This window comes from Pseudorasbora parva, chromosome 25 (genome assembly GCF_024679245.1).
Source record: "Pseudorasbora parva isolate DD20220531a chromosome 25, ASM2467924v1, whole genome shotgun sequence".
NCBI classification, from domain to species: domain Eukaryota; kingdom Metazoa; phylum Chordata; class Actinopteri; order Cypriniformes; family Gobionidae; genus Pseudorasbora; species Pseudorasbora parva.
In genome coordinates this window covers 15,415,314-15,434,649 of record NC_090196.1, presented here as the reverse complement: position 1 = coordinate 15,434,649, position 19,336 = coordinate 15,415,314, and the positions used below count along the sequence as shown (strand labels likewise).

Below are 19,336 nucleotides of genomic sequence, written 5' to 3'. Positions count from 1 at the left end.
AGTTTGTATTTGCAGTGCTGACAGATAAAGTAGTTTAGCTGAGCATACCGCTTCGGGACAGGAAAACAAAACTGGTGATGCTTCTGTTTTTTCCCCCTGTATTTTCCCCCTTGTGTGGGATTTGCTGATTAGTTATGAAGCAAAAAAAGGTAAATTATATTTAAAACCATAACAAACTGGTTTGCCAAACACATTTACATACTTTGCATTGAAACAGTTGGGTGGGACATAAGGAGTGCAACAGTGCTCGTCCACTTCTTTTCATTGGCCTTAGTTCGGGAAATATTTTTCCCATATAGGGATTAAAGATAAAATAAATGTCTGTGTTAAAGTGTTTTAAGCCATGAACCAAACCAACCAGCCAAGAGGTTAAAGGAAGCTTGTTTCTGCCACAGAATAAAACCTACATACTGTAAAAAAATATTTAGAAAAAAAGTTACCTGAGTTCATTGAAATTAAAAATGTGAGTTAATACAATGAACATTTTTTTGAGATTCGACAACTTTATTAAAATATTATTAAAAGATTTTGTAAGTATATTGGGTAATTGTGTGTTTTATTTTTGATGACGCAGTGAAACATGCCAAATTGTGCTATTTTCATGATTTATCAAATTTTTTATGTGGTTTGAGTTTCTATTTATTAAACAAATTTCCTTAATTGTATCAACTCAAATTTGTAATTTCAATAAACTCAACATTTTAAGGCAACCAGGTTACTTACTTTTTTAAGTTAAACCAACAAAACTTTTTACAATGTAAAAATGTAATTGCAAGTTTTTATCTAATTGCGAGAAAATAAATGTCAGTATTTTGATATATTTATACTCTAAATAAAAAAAAAAAGGTACGTGGGACTTTAAACTTTTGCGAGTTAAAATTGTGCAATTCAGACTTTAAGTTTGATATAATCTCACAAGAGATACAGGCTCGCAATTACCTTTTCCAATTGTGAGTCTATCTCTCTTTTTTTCTGAGCATTGTAAGTTTATATTTTGCAATTCAGACTTTATATCTCACAATTTTAAGAAAAATGGCAATTGTGAGATATGGACTTAAAAAGAGAAATGCAACATTTTATTTAACCATTCTGACTGACTTTTTTATAACATAATATAATTTGGACTCTATATCTCGCAATTGTGAATTTATATCTTGCAAATCGTATTTTTTTTTCTCTCTTACAATTATGAGTTTAAATCTCGCAATTTGGAATTTATATCTTGCAATTGCGAGTTATATTTAGCAATTCATACTTTTTTTTTGCTTGGTCCCACAATTCCAAAAAAAGTCAGATTTGCGAGATATTTGCAAATAATAAAAAAAGATCATTGCGACTTTATCTCACAATTCTGATTTTTTCTTCTTCTCACTATTAACAGTTTTTGAGAGGGAAATAACTACAATGGCGCATTGCGAATGACAATCAAAATAAAGTTGGATAAATAAAAAAATAAAATAAAAACGTTGGATAATATAAAAATATAAAACTATTGATTTCAAGACGTCTATTTTGTACATACAGAAACAGTACATTTTAGGTTTATTGCAAAATATGCATTCAAATATTTAAGTAGTTTCAGAGCGTATAGAGAAATTGACTTCAGCAGGGTCAGTTTGTCCTGCTCCATGTGAGTGGATGGACATTAAAGTGTTCTTTTAGTGTGATTTGCGATTCCCTTATTGTTGGAGATTTCCCTGCATAATCACGGGTCATGTAGTTTACCAGGAATTTCACTGTTGAACATGACTATTTTTAAAATAAGTTGAAACAATGCGGGCTTATAACTTCAACAAAAGCTTATACCATCGATTAACCATAGCTCACCGTAGGTCTGTTTTTAAAGGTTTATAAGTTCCTTTAAATACAAATAAATTAATAGGATTTTTACTAATGAACCTGACGGTTGCACTCTCTAAACAGTAGCCAGTATTAGCAGTAGCCTTTAATTTAACCAACAGCCTAGGAAAAAAGCATACTTAACAGCACAGAAAAGCAAAAAGCAATACACTTCCTGGTTTTTGAAAGTAACACAGCTACTGCTAATCAGAGACAGGTAGTATTTATAATCAAATTTTTAAAGCAATGTATTTGACATTAAAAAATTTTTTTTTTAAGTGTGTTCTTGCTATAGGTTGATTGTGTCAATCTTAGAAGTAAACTACAGTGTTTAATTTTAATGTTAATTCAACTATATATAAATAAATTATATATATATATATATATATATATATATATATATATATATATATATAGAGTTGAATTACATGTGAAGAAACTAATTGAATTACACCAAAAATAAGTTATCCCTTACTAACTACACCCAACACTGGTAAACTAGGACAGCACAACTCTAAAATGGAAGTAATTGTGTTCTGTCATCTGAGATTATAATATATAAAGATTCATACATCATAAAAGTGCATGCATGCTGACATATGCCATAATAAACAGCCATAAGATGAGTTCTTACTCAGTATAAGTAGAGGATGCTTCCTGACAGTTTTCTGAAAAGAGCAGAAGGAAAACATGTGTTTAAACCTATTTTTCCCCCCCATTTACTCCAGGTTCTCCAGAGAATGAAGAGCTGATAGCCATTTTGAAATGTGCTGGTTCAGGATCAGTGTGTGTATCCCAGGGCAGGGCTTTGATCAGTCCTATACCTCCAGACTTCACCTGCAGGTGATGCCGTGTATTGTGGTCTCAGTGGTCTATATGCACTTCCCACACCCACCTAGGCTCCTCCAAACACTGAACCAGGTTGGGCTTCTCTAAAAGCTCATAATTAGACCGTGTGTCCACCAAAGCGTTTTTTCACGCTGCTGGCTGGCGTTTTCAATTGTTTTCAATGAGAGCGCGGCGTTTTTAGAACGCCTGGAGCGCACCGAGGCGCTGAGTGAGTATTTTACGCTCACGCGCTGAGCGCTCAGCGTTTTTTACTGATCGCCGAGAGTTGAAGAATGTTCAACTTTGAGTAAAACGCAGCGCTCATCACTGTCACTTTTCACCCAGCCGTCCAATCACAGTGGAGGAGGGGTGGGACAAACACAACACAGACCAACTACCACATTCTGCGTGTCGTCATCAGATGACAACAAGCAAATAATAACGGAATAAAATGATTTAAAACAAAAGCCAGAGCAAATACTTTACATTGTATCTGCAATTTTATATAGAATCAATACAGAAACAAACTACCTGTGAAATTAGAAAGACTTCCACGGATTTTCCGTATCATAAAAACAAGCAGAGTCTCAACTGAGGAAAAAAAAAAAAACGCTGCTTGCCAAGACGCTCTCAAGCGCTCACAGCGAGGCGTTTTCAGCAGAGCGCCTAGCGTTTTCAGCTGGCTAAAAACGCTTTGGTGGACACACGACCTTAGAGGTGGTTTTTTTTTGCACTATAGACTCAGGCCTTTTGCATCCTTGTTAGTGCCCCTGCCTTCCATACTGGAAATACTTGTTCGAATTCGAAATTTCATTTGGAGTGGTGCGAGTAGAAGCAGATGGGAGATGTTGGTGCCGTGACCCGTATGGAGTGAGATTCGGGTGGGGTGGGGTGGGGTAAGTGTAACAGAGGCCAGTTAATAAGTGTAAATCCTCTGGCATCAAGAGGTACACTAGCGACTGACACTAGAGACTGCGTTTTTTTTAACGTAATTGTCGTTCCCATGCAGGAAACACCAGTTCGACTACTGCTTGGAACGGTGCAAGAATAATTGGAGTAGTGGTGCCGTGACCCGGATGGGAGTGCGGTTTATGGTGTAATGGTAGCCAGCTAGGGGTTTGATTAACTGTTCAGCTTAGCAAAATCACAGTCTGTGATGAGAATAATGAGAAATAAACAACAAGCAAAAGTCAAAACGATACAGATATAAGACTGTTCAAATTTTATGTCACCTTACAGAGTGTTGGCCGAAATCTTTAGTATTAACATGAGTGGATCATAATAAAGAACGTGATCAGCAGGATTGATTTTCAAACAAATAAGCGCGCGCTGATTTGTTTATGGTTTGTTATCTGTGGCCTGGAGCGTGGGTTTCCTTTTTGAATGATGAATATAAAAAAATATATCTGCAGAAATACAGTTGTCTGAACCGAAGGGGTAGCATTTTGCAGTAGCTACGGTATTTTGAGTGGCTTGCTATGCTCGCATTGCTATGCATTTGCTTAGGAGCGAGTGTTTTTAAGTGTGTGTGTGTGTGTGTGTGTGCAGTTGCAAGGATTTACAGAGCGTGCAAAGAATTAAAGGGATAGTTTTCCCAAATAATTCATATTTCAACATTTGCTCACCCTAATGTCATTGTCATTCCAAACCTGTATAACTTTCTTCTAAAGAGCACAAAAGAAAATTGTAACAGTTTTGGTTACCCTTGACTTCCTGTGTATGGACAAAAAAAATATCCATTTAATACACAAGTTCGAGCTAATCTGTAAACTTTCAGGAGTGTAGTTCTGCACACCCTTCTCTGAAAACGAAAGTTTGCTTTGTGTTTTTCAGGCAGGGGAAAAGGGCACCATGTCTGCCAGCGGCAAAGAAAGAAGAAGACACAGACAAATATTTCTCCCATAGTTTGTGTGATGGCTATAGGCAAGGAATAATTTTTGGATACATTTCTATGCTCATTTGCATTGCTGAAAGCCACACACGCAGGTCAGTCTGTCCAAGCTACGTTTAAGTGCCCTTACACAGCTCTGACGGAGAGTTTGATGGATGGCAATGTGTTTTGAGGATGTCAAGTGGAAATACAGCAAATTTTCCAAAACTGCAATAGCCAAGATCTCATTGGACAAAAAATGTCTATGTCAAAGCATATTATTTCTGCTCGCATGGAGCACAACTTTCACGAACTCTTCCACTTGTTTCTTCTACGTACTTGCAACACACCTTCAAGAACATTGTACTTTCAAACTGCACATTCCTCTGCCGAATCAAGCCAGTCAAGAATACAGTAAGCCGGGTATAGCCGTTAAAAACAACTGCTAGAGATAAAGATATTTTTGTCTCTTCCTTTTATTTCACCTCTTGATGTCTCTGATATTTCCTTCTTCAAAGCTGTAACGCTCTACTATGCCCTAGGGTTAATTAACATGTACCAAACACTGAATGATCAGAGAGAATCCAAAAGCTCCATAGGTTAAGTGTCACATGGGAAACGTGTTGTAAGCCATGAATTCCTCCCGCCCAACCCCCTTCTTCTTTTCAAAGTGATGAGATAGAGCAAGCAGCAGTGAATTAACAGATTCTTTTTCAAAACTTTGAATTTATTGTGCCTCCCTCCCTCGATCCATCCGTCCATCCTTCCCTCATTGATTTATCTACCTATCAATCCATCCGTCCCTATCTATCTATCTATCTATCTATCTATCTATCTATCTATCTATCTATCTATCTATCTATCCATCCATCCATCCATCCATCCATCCATCCATCCATCCATCCATCCATCCATCCATCCATCCATCCATCCATCCATCCATCTATCTATCTATCTATCTATCTATCTATCTATCTATCTATCTATCTATCTATCTGTCTAGACGTCCGTCAAGATGTTTATAATGTTACAAACTATTTCTATGTCAAATGAATGCTGTTCTTTTTAACTTTATATTCATCAGCGAGTCCTGAGAAACAAATTGCATCACTGTTTCCACAAAAATATTAAGCAGCAGCAAATAAACATATTAGAATCATTTCTGAAGGATCGTGTGACCCTGAAAACTGGAGTGAAAAAAAATCAGCCCTGCATCACTAGAATAATTTCATTTTAAATACAAGTCCTTCTCAAAAAATGAGCATATGTGAAAAAAGTTCATTATTTTCCATAATATAATAATAAAAAAAATTAAACTTTCATATATTTTAGATTCATTGCACACCAACTGAAATATTTCAGGTCTTTTATCTAAAAAAATTAGCATATCATGAAAAGGTTCTCTAAACGAGCTATTAACCTAATCATCTGAATCAACTAATTAACTCTAAACACCTGCAAAAGATTCCTGAGGCTTTTAAAAACTCCCGGACTGGTTCATTACTCAAAACCGCAATCATGGGTAAGACTGCCGACCTGACTGCTGTCCAGAAGGCCATCATTGACACCCTCAAGCGAGAGGGTAAGACACAGAAAGACATTTCTGAACGAATAGGCTGTTCCCAGAGTGCTGTATCAAGGCACCTCGGTGGGAAGTCTGTGGGAAGGAAAAAGTGTGGCAAAAAAGCTGCACAACGAGAAGAGGTGACCGGACCCTGAGGAAGATTGTGGAGAAGGACCGATTCCAGACCTTGGGGGACCTGCGGAAGCAGTGGACTGAGTCTGGAGTAGAAACATCCAGAGCCACCGTGCACAGGCGTGTGCAGGAAATGGGCTACAGGTGCCGCATTCCCCAGGTCAAGCCACATTTGAACCAGAAACAGCAGCAGAAGCGCCTGACCTGGACTACAGAGGAGCAGCACTGGACTGTTGCTCAAATTTTGCATGTCATTCAGCTGCTGGTGTTGGTCCACTGTGTTTTATCAAGGGCAGGGTCAATGCAGCTAGCTATCAGGAGATTTTGCAGCACTTCATGCTTCCATCTGCTGAAAAGCTTTATGGAGATGAAGATTTCGTTTTCCAGCACGACCTGGCACCTGCTCTCAGTGCCAAAACCACTGGTAAATTGTTTACTGACCATGGTATTACTGTGCTCAATTGGCCTGCCAACTCTCCTGACCTGAACCCCATAGAGAATCTGTGGGATATTGTGAAGAGAGTTGAGAGACGCAAGACCCAACACTCTGGATGAGCTTAAGGCCGCTATCGAAGCATCCTGGGCCTCCATAACACCTCAGCAGTGCCACAGGCTGATCGCCTCAATGCCACGGCGCATTGAAGCAGTCATTTCTGCAAAAGGATTCCAGACCAAGTATTGAGTGCATAACTGAACATAATTACTTGAAGGTTGACTTTTTTTGTATTCAAAACACTTTTCTTTTATTGGTCGGATGAAATATGCAAAAAAATGTAGATAGGAATTTTTGGTTTTCATGAGCTGTATGCCAAAATCATCAGTATTAAAACAATAAAAGACCTGAAATATTTCAGTTGGTGTGCAATGAATCTAAAATATATGAAAGTTTAATTTTTAAACACATATCACCTATGCTAATTTTCTGAGAAGGACCTGTATATTCAAATACAAAATTTGTTTTAAATTGTAATCATATTTAACAGTATTACTGTTAAAAAAAACATCCAATAAGATGTCTTGAGACAAACAAAAATCTGATATTCAAATAAATGTACAACTAAATGAAAATAAATGCTGTGCTTAGTTACCTATACAATTCAAAAAATATTTTATAAAATTAAACCAACGTCATTCAATCTTATTTTTTTAGCGTATTGCTACGCGGTTGTTATGGCCTCAAGTCAAAAAAGCCCACAGCCAAGGTCCTTAGTCATGGCTCATGTCCCTCCTTCAATGAAAGTGTTGCTGAGTTTAGCTAGCTACATATTCAACAACACTCAGCTCTGAAACAGCTACAGGTCACTGCAGACACTAAACCCATAATTATACAGTTACATTCACACAGCACAGAATATGGCTGCCAGTACAGTTTGGAGCTAAATTTAGTAGCGTTCACACACAAAATGAGTGTCACCAGAGTGGCAACTGAATTCTATAACTGAACTCCCTTAGGAGTTACAAGAGAGTCTCAAAATGACTCATAAAGCAAGTAGCCTATATTGCATTCTTTTTTTTGTATACCTGACAAGAACTCCAGCACATTAACAGCGATAAGAGATCTTCAGGATTGTTTGTCATATAGCTAAAATGAAATGTTTTAGAGGACTAATTAATACGCAGTACTCTTCTCTCTCACTGGCTTGCGGCTGACATTTGGCTCATGCTTGAGTGGATGCGGGGCAGATTTCCATCTTTTGCATGACGGGACTGCGGTGTGTGTGTGTGGGAATGGCTGAAGCAGTCTAGCGCATGGCCTCACAAGGACACTGGCGACGGGCCCGTCTTCAGGAGACGGGATTAAGGTAGCGTGACAATCGTGTATTAAAAGCACTTTGGCCCAATCCGACTGCATTCACAGGTTAGAGGTTTAGTGGCAGATGGTAAAATTCACACATGCAGAAACACAAGGAGACTGAAAGGAGGATGTTTTGTGTTCCTCAGCAAGGTTTTTTTATACATTACAATATTAATTTATTAAATAATATACAATTATATATATATATATATATATATATATATATATATATATATATATAAATCATATATAGCATAAATGTTACTCAGTGTTGCCACAGTTACTTTGAAAAAGTAATCTGATTACTCCTTTAAAAAGTAACTTAGTTACTTTACAGATTACTTGATTTTAAAAGTAACCAAGTAAGATTACAAGTTCTTTATTACATTCAGCAGCCGACAACACCCCTGCCGCCACAACCGTTTTTGCCAACACTCACTTTATTGGAAGTGTATTTTTAACAGTAACGTCAACAATGTATCTCCTGACATTTTAAATTGAACATAAAAAATATTTCCTGAAATATATTCTCCCCAAGACGCAAGAAAGCATATATATATATATATATATATATATATATATATATATATATATATATATATATATATATATATATATATATATATATATATATATATATATATATATATATATATATATATATATATATATATTCATATATAAGCATATAAATAACTCACAGTGACTTGGATAAATTACTTTAATCTGATTACTGGTTTTGAAATAGTAGCTCGTTAGATTACTCGTTACTGGAAAAATGTAGCCAGATTAAAGTAATGCGTTACTGGCATCTCTGATGTTACGCAAATAATTCATTTATTAAATGAATAAGATGAAATGTGACATTTTTGTGAGATTTACACAAGGTAAAATGGACGCCTTTTTTCTACCAATATTCCTTTGGTAAGATATGCTATTTGTTAAAGAATCGTTCTTAATATCAAGACACAGTTTGAGGATTTGAACAAACAGAAACCGCTATGGCCATCTTTTCGGGTTAAACTCTGACTCCAAATGCATTTTTCCAGCCTGCACTAATTACCCCTGAATCACTCAGGAAATTGAATAGCAAAGAAGCTTGTATTAATATGCAACCTCCCGTAATGTTTGCCTTAACCAGTTCTCAAGAAGTTACAATTACAAATATCTTGTCTGTACACAGCACGCAGCGAGTCGCTGGCTTGAACAAACAAGCCGGAGAGTCGTGGCAGCTGAACAGATGATTAGAGCCACTTCACGGGCAATCATGATTAGCGCCGCTGGCTTTGGGCCACCTTCCCACCTACCGACACTGACTGCACCGCATGACCAGAACACACAAAATGGAAAAGAAGCCAAGAGTTTTTGTGCCAGACTGGCAGACTGCAGTCATTTTTTTTCACACTATATAGAAAATCAGGTAATATTCTTGATATCTTTTTTTTCCAAATAGAAAACTAAAATTACATACAAAGATCTGATGAAGCCTTGCTTTTGGGAGAATCATTAAAAATAATATTTTTTTAGATACACTACAGTCATTTGAAAGTGCTTGCAGTACCAGTTTTGGCCACAATCTTACATACACTTCCTTTAATTACTTACCCTCATGTCGTTGTACCCGTAAGAACTCCGTTCATCTTCGGAACACAAATGAAGACATTTCTGTTGAAATCCCATGGCTCAGACCGAATAGTTTTAGTGTGCAAAAAACAACAACAACTAAATAACGACTTATATAGTGATGGGCTGATTTCAAAACAAAGTTTCGAACGGTTATGGATCAGTTTCCCGAATCATGATTCGGATCGCCAATGTCACGTGATTTCAGCGGTTTGCCAGTTTGACATGCCATCCGAATTATGAATCAATCCGCTGATTCATAACCGTACAAAACTTTGTTTTGAAATTGGCCCATCACTATATAGTTATTTCTTTTTTTTTGCACACAAAAACTATTTTCGTCGCTTCATAAAATGATTGTAGAGCCACTGTAGTGAGATGGGCTTTGTAACAACGTCTTTAGTGCCTTTTATGAGTCTTAAAAAAGGAAATGACATTAGTGTCAATGAAGGCCTGTCTGAGTCGGTCTGAGCCACTGGATTTCAACAAAAATATCATAATTTTTGTTCCGAAGATGAACGGAGGTCTTACGGGTTTTGAACGACATAAGGGTAAGTAATTAATGACTAATGAGTTATATAGTGATGGCCGATTTCAAATCACCTTCACAAAGCTTCGAACCGTTATGAATCAGTGTAACGAATCAGCGGTTTGGATCGCCAAATTCAGGTGATTTCAGCAGTTTGGAATCATGAATTGTGATCGGAAACATGATTCGATACACTGATTCATTAAGCTCAGATCCTGCAGGAAATGGTGTTTTGAAATCGGCCATCGCTATATAAGTTGTTATTTTGTTCGTTTTTTTGTACACAAAAACTATTTTTGTTGCTTCATAAATTTATTGTAGAACCACTGTAGTGAGATGGACTTTGAACGACATCTTTAGTGTCTTTAAGGGTCTTGAGAGAGGAAATGTCATTGGTGTCAATGAAAGCCTTTCTGAGCCATCAGATTTCAACAAAGATATCTTCATTTGTGTTCCGAAGATGAACGGAGGTCTTACGGGTGTCGAGCGGCATGAGGATGAGTAATTAATGAATTTAAATTTTTGGATTAATTAATCCTTTGAACAGATTTAAAAACTCATTTTCATTAAATGATAAAATATTATGGCAACCTTTTAGTTTAAAGAATTTCATCCTTTTGATTGTCTTTCCCCCTGTCATTACAATTTTAGAACAGTTAACCACCTTAACATATTGTAAATTAAACTGATATATTCATAATAGACAAGGTCTATTCACTGTCTGTATAAATTGCATTTTAAGGTATGTTTTTTTTTTTTTTTTAATAGATTTAGACTGAAAAAAGAGCATCTCACTGAGCCTTTAGCGAAATACTGAACAATTTCAACCAGTCCAAACAACACTCAGGCTTCTCTATTTTGCAAACCTTTGGAAAAAAGACTCCTTTTCTCCAAGTCTTCAGTGTGCAGTACCGCTGCTATAGCACTGCTCGCGGCTTGAAAAGAGGCTGAGGCAGAGCGAGCTAGAGAAAGAGAGAGGATGAACCCAGGCTTTGCCACAGGGAGATCTCAAAGCGTCAGCGCACAAGGGAGAAAGACGGGGCTCCCTGTAGCAGCCCTCAAACAGACAGGCCTAAAGCATTACATAGTGCTGATCACACTCACTAAAGGAATCCAACGAACCCACCCTTTCTTTGTTCAGCACATCAAGACAAGTTAGTGTTTCCAGCCATTTTCCTTTCTTTGGCTAAAGTAGTATAGTTTGGTTTCACATCACATTAAGAGACATAGCACCGTGCTTCAATCAACACATATGCCAATCGATTTCTATTATACCAGTCCAGCAAATACAATTAAGAATATTAAAATATACATTACACATTTCCTAAAGTGTCTAGCCAAATGTAGAGGGTGTCTTTGCTGTATTCTGGTGTAAAATGGTGTTTCACAGACAGTGAGGCCATAGAAGCATTGGTTCCCCAATTAATCTTCCAGCTAACATTCTTAAAAAGAACAACGTTTTCCTTGTGGTGAAAAACATTTTATTAATTGAAGGAATACTTTATTGCAACTTTTTGTGCAATGGAAAAAGTAAGGTTCTATTGATGTTCTTCACAGAACCAATAACCATGTTCCTATCACCTTGTTTTTATGTGTATTTTGAAGTATCAGAAACAAGTGATGGAAACACCAAATTTTGGATTTTTTCCACCACAAAATGTTTATTCAAAATGTTTAACAAAATCTCGAATAAATTCTGACACATTTTAACATTAAACCCAATTAAGTGACTTATCGGCTGTTTTGGCTATTTTACTGTTGGCTTCTAGGTTGCCAATACCACCGTAATCTGCTCGAACAACTAGATGGTAATGCACCTATTTTGCACCGTTTTTTGCGAACATTGGAAAAAATTGTTTCACGTTTGGATGGAAACCCAGCTATTGTTGCCAATAAATTATATTGAAATTTGACAATAGCAGTCAACGATTTGTGCATAAAAAAGTTTGTGTGGAAAAAAGAACTGTTGCTACTTCCATTTCATCTCAACTTCAAAATTGCTGTCCACACTAAAAAAATGCTGGGTTAAAAACAACTCAAGTTGGGTTGAAAATGGACAAACCCAGAAATTGGGTTTGAATGGGTCCATTCACTCGGTTCAAACAACCCAATTTCTGGGTTTGTCCATTTTCAACCCAATATTTTCAAAAAACATTTAACCCAGCATTTTTTAGAGTGTATGAAGTCACAGTTTAGCTGGTTAGTATTAGCATTAGCAGCTGTTTCAATGTGCCACTGAACGAAGGCCATCCGCCATATTGGGGCGGTCCGTGAACATTCAAAGCAAGTTGACTGAAGAGCAAGTTAGATATGCATATCTATGTTTGAAATATTTCAGCGGATGATTTTGCTAAACTAACACAATAGAAGACGAAGGTGTCAGCTGACATGACTTAAAGGGGGGGGGGGTGAAATGCTGTTTCATGCATACTGATCTTTTTACACTGTTAAAGACTTGGAATCCCATACTAAACATAGACAAAGTTTCAAAAGTTAAGGTGGACGTTTGATGGGAGTATTTCTTTGTCAAAAATACTACTTCCGGTTAGTCATAAGTTTCGGCAAGTTTTTTGCGATCATGGGTCCACTTGACGTTAAAAGGTCGGAATTTCCTTGTTTGGGCCGTACGGACAATTCTACCGGAAGAGCGTGAGAGAGAGAGCGAAAGCAACAGGCTACGCCCATCAAAGCGGGGCTCGTAAGCTGCGCTGCACAGGTGATGTGACTTCAAGAAATTAACAATGTCACCAAAAAAGTGCGTTTTTGGTTGCCAGACCAAGACAGTCCTGTACAGATTGCCAAAAAACCCCGCGTTAAGGCAACAGTGGATGGAATTTGCTTTTCCGGATCAGCAACTGAGTTGCGCAAAGGTTTATGTCTGTTCACTGCATTTCGGTGCCGACTGTTTCATAAACAAGGCCCAGCTCGACGCCGGATTTTCCGATCGCCTAATGCTGAAGGATGGAGCAGTCCCAACGATAAAGGTCCCAACGTTAGTACCGCAGGCTGTGAGTGAGACTGCTTCAAATGTCTGTGTTTTTGCCTATGCCCATCAAGTAGCCCAAACATGATCACGTATAGTTAATTGATCAATGGAGCATGCGATGTGTAGTGCGTGTACATTTGTTTAGCTGGCCACTATATGTGTAACTTTATGTTTGTGTATTGTAAAAGCACTCCAAACAACAATACACAAAGAGTGGGGAAATATGTTGAACTAAATAAGTGCACTTCTTCATTCAAATGCGCTACTATTCCATGTCTTTCTATGTAAACACTAGCCTGCCGTGCAAAACCATGTCTACACAAACCACGCGTAAACACACACACACACGTGCACAACTGCACTTCCCACATGTACACCTTCAAAGACAAAAATACGACGATATAATTCAAGTATAAATATGTAAATAACACAAGTCGCTAAGCATATTATATAGTTAGTGTATAACTTGTACCACATAGAGACGTCCTGCTCTAGTCGTTTTTTGCTGCTGCTCCTGTTCAACTGCAGCCTCTGGGTCTGATTCCGGATCATAGATGTATGGCTGTATCTGATTAAAAGCCATATTTTTATTTTGAATAAAGTTTTTTCCCGCTGTTAGGGATGACACAGCTTTACGACGCACTCAACACAATAACAGCGGCACGCACACGTCATTATTTAGCTCCGCTCACACGATACGCCCCCACCCGCTCGGCTTTTTTCGGAAAGACTCGGAACAGCGCATCTTTCTTATATAATTATAAAAAAAAAAAGACTTTTCGGAGATATGCAGGATGCAATGCTACTCTATAGGTACTCAAGATTGACATGAGATTGACTGAAACTGAGTGTTTCACCCCCCCTTTAAAAAAGTTATTATACAAATTTAAAAACTTTTAAAGTATTATAGAAAAACATGTAATATTGAGTTAATAAAAACACAAACGGCCACACCAGTTTGTTCTTCGATTTTGCTTACATAAAGTACACTATATTGCCAAAAGTATTGGGACATCCCTCCAAATCATCGAAGGTGTTCCAATCACTTCTATGGTCACAGGTGTATAAAATCAAGCACCTAGGCATGCAGACTGCTTCTACAAACATTTGCGAAAGAATGGGTCACTCTCAGGACCTCAGTGAATTCAAGAGTGGTACCGTTATGGGTTGCCACCTGTGCAATAAGTCCATTTGTGAAATTCCTCACTACTAAATATTCTACAATCAACTTTTAGTGGTATTATAACAAAGTGGAAGCAACTGGGAACAACAGCAACCTAGCCACAAAAAAATCAGCGGGGTCAGCACATGCTGAGGCGCACAGAGCGCAGAAGTGACCAACTTTCTGCAGAGTCAATAGCTACAGACCTCCAAACTTTGTGTGGCCTTCAGATGAGCTCATGAACAGTGTGTAGAGAGCTTTATGGAATGGGTTTCCATGGCCGAGTGGCTGCATCCAAGCCTTACATTACCAAGTGCACTTACTTCACAAATGTGCTTTCTAGAAGAATGGTCAAAAATTCCCATAAACACACTCCTAAACCTTGTGGAAAGCCTTCCCAGAAGAGTTGAAGCTGAAATAGCTCCAAAGGGTGGGCCTACTCCGTATTAAACCCTACGGAAGAATGGGATGTCAATAAAGTTAATGTAAGGCAGGCGTTCCAAAACTTTTGTTAATAAAGTGTTGGGGCCTTTAGCAATATGAGCAGCTGCCATTGAGAATAATGGGAATGCTAATAGTTATCTCCACAAAATGAACAATTAAGTAATATTAAACCATGAGTCACTAATTATAAGCAGTCACCAAAGCAAAGACAGAAGGGACAACAGTGTTTTTCATCACTGTTGTTTCAGTCATAGCCTGTGCCGTGGTGACAGAATGACTCTTAGCAGCGCTTCCTCTGTTGTCTGAGTTTGAGCCTCATAAAAAGAAGCTGTCATGACAACACCAAAGGCACCAACCCTGTCTTCCCATCCAGAGAGAGAGCGCCTGCTGGAGACGGGCCACCTCTCAACACGTCAGTCCTTCAGCAGAGCCCATCTGCCCAGAGGCTAGAGTACAGAGGCTGGGGTCTGTGTTTACCATACGCACTGCCGACTTCACCGCTAATGAACCCACGGGACAACCGAGATCTCCGAAATATAAAATAATGAGAATTAAGGAAATATTAATCAAACTCTGGCGTTCTCAGACTGCTTTTGTTTTAGGTAGTTGGTGAGGATGTTGAGCAGCTCTTCTGGCCTAGCCTGTGGAGAAACTGTTTTCCAGAGAACAAGCAAGACTGCTAGCTGGAGGACATGGGATCACACACACATACACTGACATAAGCATGCACACTCTGTCCTATTATGACTGGGAACTTCCCCAGTCTAGTCCATAATTAAATACCCAGCACTGCACAAGTAGTCAGACAGGCCACGGGCATCAATACAGACGACAAGAGGGGACGAAATCTGTATTACACAGCTCTCCCTTCATGAGGACTGCCATCTACTAGTGTCTGAACAGCTGTGCTCTCTTAAGGGACATTCACATAGCCAAGTGTAGCAGCTAATCAACCGGGCGTGGTCCATTTTCATTTGCTGTTCTAGCATACAAGTTTTACCATTTCTACAGTATATAGTAGCAAAGTATTATAAATGCTAATATGCAGTAGCTAATATAAGGAGCTCTTCCTCAATGCTCTTCACAGAGTCTTTCAACTTTCTTCAACACGCTCCTGTGTGTATATGTTTAAGTGCTCGGTGAAGAGCATCAATCAATGTAGCCAGTCACAGACATATTGTGACATTATGTTGAGTATGTGAACACAATGGCCAATCAGAGGTGTTCAAGAATCCATTTATCAGCGCTCAGAATGCTAGAGGGAAATGCAGGTATCGTTAAATCGTTTTACATTTCAGTACCGACTTTTTGACAACTCTACTTTTCATAATGCAATGCACTTGACTAACCCTAACCATCACTGATGTCATTATGCATTTCTTTTATGCTTTTTTCATGCTTTTCTCCGTGTCATGTTATATCAAAAAAACATTCAAATAAAATAATATGTGTCAAAGCATATTTAAACAATCGAATACAATCGAATACAAATGCACAATTGCGTGAGTGCATTTTTCTGATTATTGCCTCTCATTCACTTAAGTTAATGGTGTTTGTGGTTACGGTTTCATTAGCTGATCCTTTATGTCGGCTATAGACTGACCAATATTGAGTAGCCTAGACATGCATAAACACGGATGTTACATGTCTAAAGTTACTTTAAAAGTAACCTATATAGAAAGAATCCGGCTGGTTGCAGGACACCTCAACCTTTGCAAACAGTTTTTAATGTTTATCAGACAATCTACACAAGATTTTGCTTAAGTTTAATTTTCGGGACAACATTTAAAAAATTGGGAATAATTGCATAAAATAATTGCACACCTCAGAACATTCATCAGCCAATCAGATTGAAGCATTCAAAACGACCCGTAGTATAATTAAAAATATAATCTGCAAGCACAATAACTAGAGTAAAAATGTATTTACATTTCTTGACAGGTTTTAATCAAATGTTATTTAATAACTAGTCATAATAAGCATTTCCAGGACGTGCCTCCTCAGGTTTGCATAGGATTTGCATCGCCAACCCAATCATCCGAATCCTCAGTAAACTTTGACAGCTAATTGAAAAAACTATTTTTGTTCCGTTCAGACTGTTCCTTTTGGTTACTTTTGAGTCCTCCGGTAATCCTCTGCAAATTTCGAAAGATATTTGAACCGGCTCATTCGGTTCTTTTTTTAGTCGGACGTGCTACTTGCGACTCTACTTTTGCGTCTTGCGTCTTGCGTCATCAACCCGGAACTAAAGTTTGATTCAGTTCGAATAATGAAAAAGAAAGATTCGTTCAAGAATATAATATAGTCTCAACAAGTCTTTGGCTTCAGCATGTACCGAATAATAATTATTATTTGCACTAAATAGTTGATCCACAACCACAAGGTTGCAGCACTGGCGCAGGCCGTTGAGTCTGACAGTCGAAATGGAAATGAAAACAAGCAACGTCTTTGACGAGCGCTCTTTATGAGGGAAATTAAAGGATACCCGCAACTTTAGTCTAAACAAGTAACAAATACATTTCTCGGTCATCATTTCTGAGAGAAATTTCTATTTATAACACAGCCATTGCACAAAAATTAAACTTTTAGTGTGCATATTAAGTTGGCGTCACAGTTTCGATGGCCGTGTTCAAGGACGCTACCGAGGCTGAAATTGCTACTATCAATAAACATAAAAGGTAAGAATAAAAATATGTTTGAAATAGTAAAAATCTGCTCTTCCTATTCTAGGCAAGGTTTAGAAATGTTAAGCAAATAAGTTGCTACGCGTTCACGTGAACCGTTTTTAATCGCTGTATGAACGGTATAACGAAAATAGCCTATAGGCTAACTTATAATAGGCCTAACGTTACGTGATACCGTTTTCCCTTTGAAGTCCACAGACAAATCCCCTTTTCCGAGCATTAGATTAATGTAATCATATTTGAACACACTTGACCACATGCCATTTTGAAAAACGTCCATCATTTTCTCCTCCCATACCGGCGTGTTTTCAACGGTCTCCTCGTGTTGTTGGTGCTGTGGTCTCCCTTTGACATTCATGGGCTCCAGGTCTCATCTGAATGATTGAATGTCGGCGTTTGCCGTGCTAAATTGCGTCGTTTCAATCCGGGAGAGAGTCAGAGTTCCCTCCGGATCCAGTGCGGGTCCCGGTGGACCAGCCTTCGAGAAGAACAGCATGTTGTACATCCACATAAAACGGAAAAAATATGAGAGGTACTCTCCTCTTTATGACACAGAAATTAATCTGTCACTGGAGCTGGAAGTAAATCTCGGGCCTGCTTTACAAAATACTGTTTTAACCCCCTTTAGTCTGTATTTTATCTTTTATTGGCAATAAACATAAAACAGCACAAAGGGGTAATGTCCTCATCAATATTATCACAGAATGATAATAAATTTTAAGGCTTATAAACTTGAGAAGAAATTTTTGTCCTCGAGTGATCTGAATGTAGATCCCCTGAAAAAATCTGAATCTTTGAGGTAACCATTATACCCGTATAATATTATTTTAGCTAATTGTAAAAAAAAAATCTCCAAATCTCCTTGCAACTTAAAACTTTAATGTATTGTACTTTATTAATATAAAACAATTTAAAGATTTATATTATACTTAAAAGTTATTAAACAGTGTTCATAACCACTTTTGTGTTCATATTTGGTTAAAAAAAAACATGCGTCTTTTATGATGCATAAACAGCAAGAATTGCACTAATTTGTAAATAATAATAATAATAATTGTATATAAATTGAAATAGTAATTAAAAATACTATAATTATAATGGGATTGAGGCCACTATACAAAACAAAATGGTAACTGTTAACATTGGTTAGTATAAAATAGCTAACATGAACTGATGATGAAAAATAATTCTAGAACATTTATTAATCTTAGTTAATATTAATTTAAACATTTAGCCTATTAATACAATATTTCAATCCAAGGTTGGATCGAGATTATTTAATGGATCTGAGCTGACATTAACTAACAATGAACAGCTGTATTTTTATTTATATTAACAAATATGAATAAATACAGTAACAAATGAATTGCTTATTATTAGTTAATACATTACCTAATGGGACTTTATTGTAAAGTGATACCAACAAAAGGAATACATTTATCAACACATTTTAAATAAAGAATCAATAAGTATATATATTTTCTGAAAGTCACAATGCTAAATTTTCATGAATTATTTTTTCCTCTATATATGCAAAAGCTAAAATTGCGTTCCTTTCTTTGTGTAGGAAACATCATCCACGTGAAAACACCATCATTTTATCCGTCTAAGTCAAGATCTCCAAGCGGCTATGTGGAGAGAGGTGAGGGATATTCTAGGCCCTTTATTCAGTTGAATTCCTATCTTCCTCTTTCTCTCTCATTAGGGTTTTCTCTCTATAAAGGAACGAGGCCTGCTGGGGCCGTTAGAAATGCATTGTCAACTCTTCAGCGGATCTCACCCTCAGAGACCACAAACTAAACAGGAGAAAGATCTAGTGGAGGAACCTCTTTCTGGTATGCTAATCAAGTTAGCTGGAGGTTAAATTAACATTTTTAATT

General features: G+C 37.4%; 1 long non-coding RNA gene across 1 annotated transcript in view; it reads right to left on the bottom strand.

Annotated features, from left to right (window-relative positions):
* LOC137064341 (uncharacterized) overlaps nt 1–17,857 on the bottom strand; it is a 64,008-nt gene extending 46,151 nt beyond the window's left edge. Inside the window, exon 1 of the long non-coding RNA XR_010901538.1 lies at nt 17,755–17,857. This is a non-coding gene — a long non-coding RNA (uncharacterized lncRNA). The remainder of the gene's footprint in view (nt 1–17,754) is intronic.
* Nucleotides 17,858–19,336: the final 1,479 nt, after the last annotated feature.